This window comes from Camellia sinensis, chromosome 11 (genome assembly GCF_055761805.1).
Source record: "Camellia sinensis isolate YWXY chromosome 11, ASM5576180v1, whole genome shotgun sequence".
NCBI lineage: Eukaryota > Viridiplantae > Streptophyta > Magnoliopsida > Ericales > Theaceae > Camellia > Camellia sinensis.
In genome coordinates this window covers 51,990,450-51,995,227 of record NC_138971.1, presented here as the reverse complement: position 1 = coordinate 51,995,227, position 4,778 = coordinate 51,990,450, and the positions used below count along the sequence as shown (strand labels likewise).

Sequence of the window (4,778 nt, the reverse complement as noted above, 5' to 3'; positions counted from 1 at the left end):
AACAGTAAGTACATAATCAGTTTAATTAATGTGCTTAATTAAGGAGGTGGTTGTCACACTTTTCCCTTACCCCTCTCTCTCTATATCATCTTTTCTCCTCATTCTCTCTACCCAATCTCACCAAAACTCACTCTTTCTTTGATTACTCCAAATCCATTGTGATTTTGACCTTAGTCCTTTGGGAAAACTTAGAGAGCTCATCAATAGTTTCATCTTGTGCAGTGGAGATTGATTTGTGACACTGTCACTACAAGAAATTGCATTTTTCGCAACGCAACAAAATATGTTGCTAAAAGGGAAAATTCGTTGGCAAAGAGTTTTGCCGACACACAAAGCTACGTTGGCAACCCGTAGGCAAAAGTGAGTTGGCAAAAGTTTTTGCCGACGAAATTATCATTGCGTTGGTAAAAGTAATGCCTTTAGTGACGAACATAGTCGTCGCTAAAAGCCTCCATCCATCGTCGGCAATATACCTTGCGTTGGTAAAAGTCATTCAAATATGATGATTGTGTGGCACTTTTCGCGACACAAATTTGCATGGGCAAAAAATATACTTTTAGCAACAACATATGCGTCGGCAAAAGTAAACTTTTGGCGACACATTTACATCGGTAAATGATGCCATTTGCCGATGATTTGTTTGTCGCTAAAGCTTTACTTTTGGCAACGACAAATTGGCATTGGCAAAAAATACACTTCTACCAACACAATATGAGTGGGCAAAAGTAAACTTTTGACAACACATTTACGTCGGTAAATATTACCATTTGCCGACGATTTGTTTGTCGATAAAGATTTACTTTTGGCAACGACAAATTGGCATTGGTAAAACATACACTTCTAGCAACACAATATGAGTGGGCAAAAATAAACTTTTAGCGACACATTTACTAACAAAAATAATTGAAAATAATTATATATTTTTATAAGATTTACAGATTTACAAGAGGCATCCCTCAGGCACCACTATTATAAACTAATAACATTAATATGAAATCACCTAAAGTTGATGTGCAATCTTTCTCTAATAGGGCTTTGAAACATTGACATGTTTGTCTCTTCTAGATTTCCTGCTTCAGAATTTTGAGAGGTACTTTCTGTTTCAAATGCTGATTTAGCAAGCAAGAGCGCATATGTTGTATGGACCTGAGAGTCTTCAGAGTCTTGATCTTCAATCAACCACTGGAGATATCTGCATCAATAAAGTTTGGGATATTAAACAAAATAGCATGAGAAAAAAGTCGCTTAAACATAGAACAGGAGCAAAAGAAAAAAGATAACAGAACAAAGAATGAAACATAGTTCCTCTGTTTTCTGTACCTTACCCTTTTCAAATTCTTTTTTTGTGCTTTAATCTCTCTATATTTTTTTCTTTATGTGCCAAATGGAAAATGATGGGGCTTGAATATGTATACTCCATACTAACAGGAAAACAATTAACAGAACTGAGAAATACCAAAATCATTAAGAATGATCATTTTGACCAGGAAAGTTCATGAAAAGTTTCCAAGGTGACACATCAAAGAGTAATCTACATTTTTTTTTTCTTTTTGATAAATAAACAAACTTTATTAGAAAAGCATCAGAGTTGATGCCAGTAATACAAAAATCAAGCCTAGAGTAATCTACATATGTACCCACTAACTCATACTTGCAACCAGAAATTTGGAAGATCTATGAGGCCGCAGCCTTGACTAGAAACAAAACTAAAAAAATTAATTAATTAATTAATTGGTATTGATTCATTTTTTATGTTATCATTTTTCAAGTTTCCAGAAACAAAAATAATAAAAAGTTCAAAAACATCCATTCTTTTCATATCATGTTTACATTAGCAGTTGCGGTAACAAATCAAACAAACACAGAAGATAAAAGGTACTATCCCATTAAACAAACGCAGACAATAACAGATGCTAGCCCCTATGTTTGGAATTTTAACCATCCAAGTAGCTCAAAAAATGGCAGAAAAAAAAGACTGAAGGTCATAAGAACATAATTATGACAGAAAACTGCATGGGCTTTGCTATTATGAATTACTTTCCAGAGATAATGTCGCAGATACAATAACTTAGGAGGAGCATACCTTTGCAGAATTTCCACCTTCTTCGGATCAATAGCAGAAATTGCTTCATCTGTAACGAAAGTTACATTAAAAATAAAGGTAGCAAAACAGGAAAATTATTTTCCAAGTAAAAATAAAAAATGCACATCATTATAACTATTTATTAAGCATGTCCCAATGGTTAAGTGATAGAGGTAGACTATTTAAAGACGTATAAATCACACGCAGAATTTTAAATTATATTTGCAACAGAACACACACACACACACACAAAGTCGTAATCCAGCTAAGATAGCATCTTCCTGTTTCTGTTCTACTTTGAAATCGAGTAATTTCACAACAAATTGCCCCAAATAAGACCAGTCATCAAATATTTATATGCAAAGTTAAGTAACAGTGGAGTGCTCCACAACATGAAAAGTACCAAGATATACAATTTCCTAATCTCTTTCTTAAATACTATCACTACTACTTATCCCACAAATTTAGTAAAGTTCAAGTAATCCCTCCCTTCTTACATACTTTGAGAAAAGACCAAACTCTTCAAGAGTGTATAAAACAATATTCCAAGCAAAACCAAACAACTAGAGATAAAATAAATCTAAGAGATAAAGGACAAGTTCACATCATGTTGGGTTAAGAGCCCCTGAAACCATTTTTTCATATCAAATCAACCCATCTATTATCTTTTCAATTTCATTAAAAAAGATAAAGAACATGGTGAGCGAGCATGCAAGCGCCTACGTGGGAAAGAGAGAATTCCCCAGTCACAATATTGTTGGGATATACTAGTATGGAAGGTGGTGTGGGTGCCTCCCTGATTGCAATAAGGGGATACTTTTGGGGAGGGGGGGTGGGTTGCGGCTCCAACTAAAGTAGTTCCGAGTTGTCATGTACAAGTGAGATTCTCTAACAATGTTTGTATCACATGAACTCCACAAGAATTAAATTAGAGCTTCAGTTTGAATGATGGGAAAAAAGCGGGGGGGGGGGGCGCGGCGGGGGGGTCAAAAGTATTCAAAGTGTTTGATTAGATTCTAGTGATACAAGGGGCTTTGAGAAGTTCCGTAGAAGAAGAAATTCACAAAGTAAGAAAAAGAAACGGAAAGAAATGAACCATAACCATGAATCATGACTGCTATCCCCATTCAAATCAACAAAAATTTCCGCAATCGTTCATTAACCAAGACAAAGCATTCATTGTATTTAAACCTCATCTTACATCAAAGGCACAAACAAAGTTATGACCACATGGAACTCAAATTTTGAAGAAATTATTTAAGTTAATAACAAGCTGGATTAAAGACTCACAACCCAGCTCAAGTTAGAATTCAAATTAAATAGAAACTTTTAGAAAATACACTCATAAGAATACTTAGTTTCAGCAAATAAAACTTTTCCAGAATCCTAGACCAACACAAATAATAACTACCAACAATAGAGCAAGTAACAACACCTCATAATAAAATACTTACTTTTAACACCAATCAACATGTAGAATTACCAAGAAACTCTCAAATTAAAAACTAGTGAGGAAAAAAATCTCTATGAAGTATTAGTTCACGGGTCACTGCATCAATCATTATCTGTAATTAAGTGTGACAAAGCATAAGAAACCTTTAGTTTATGCAAGTGATGCACGATTTCCTAGTTTAAAACTCCAAAGAAACCATGAAACTGAACCAAAAAAGGAAAAGAAAAACAAAGTATAGCATAAAAACCATTCCTAGTTTGGTATTAGCTACTTATAATTTGTCAGAAAGAAATTTTTCCAGCCAAATTTGCTGATCAATAACTAGCACAATCAGCAACCTTGTGTTGAAGCAATATCACAAGCAAATGTAGTATATATCATGACCATAGAAATAAGCAAGTGTAGTATATACCAGCAATGACCACCGATTTGGGTCTCGCATGATAAATGGGAATATTTCAGAAGGTTACATAGTTTCTGACAGCAAGAAGTGACCTAAAAGATAAAATTATACAAAAATAATAAGTATTTTTTAATTTTTCACCCAATTTTTTTTTTTAATTTTTTAGAAAACAAATTTGAAACTAGTTTATGAAAATAAAACTAAACATATTGAAATTGATAATCTAACCACTTTTCTAAATTATCTCAAATTAACCATCTCAACTTAAAGAGTGTGTTTGGGCTTAATGGGTTCATTTTTGTGATTTAATTAAATGATCACATTAATTTTACAATTCAATAACTAGAATATTTAAAATTCTTTCAAAAGTTATAATAAAAACACAAATCACTAGATCACCTTGTTTCACTAGCAAACTTTTACCGACGAATAGTGTTATCGTCGCTAAATGTTTAACTCTTTGCCCACGCCAACTTGTCATCGCCAAAAGTAAACACACTAATAGCAACGCTCATTGTGTTGCTAAAACATAAGCCTCGTAGGTAAAAGTTTTGAAATTTTGGCGCCAACCAAAAAATTTGGCGCTAAAATAATATTATGCCTTTTTAGCGACGACAACAAATTGCGTCGGTAAAGGTATACTTTTACCAACGAAATTGATCACTGTGTCGCCAAAAATATACTTTTGGCGATGAAAAATTGACGTCGTCGCCAAAACTAGTCGCCAAAAATGTAATTTCTTGTAGTGTGTCAAATTTAGGGTTTTCTTCTCATCTTCTCCTAGAGTTTGAGGTGGGGACTTTCTTTGAGTTATATATACTTTTTTTGTAAGTCTATGG

General features: G+C 33.7%; 1 long non-coding RNA gene across 1 annotated transcript; it reads right to left on the bottom strand.

Annotated features, from left to right (window-relative positions):
- Window positions 1–860: 860 nt before the first annotated feature.
- LOC145803126 (uncharacterized) lies at window positions 861–4,027 on the bottom strand. Its single transcript, XR_014345237.1, has 3 exons — window positions 3,949–4,027; window positions 2,084–2,132; window positions 861–1,192 (listed from the first exon to the last, which is right to left on the bottom strand). It is a non-coding gene; the product is annotated as an uncharacterized LOC145803126 (long non-coding RNA).
- Window positions 4,028–4,778: the final 751 nt, after the last annotated feature.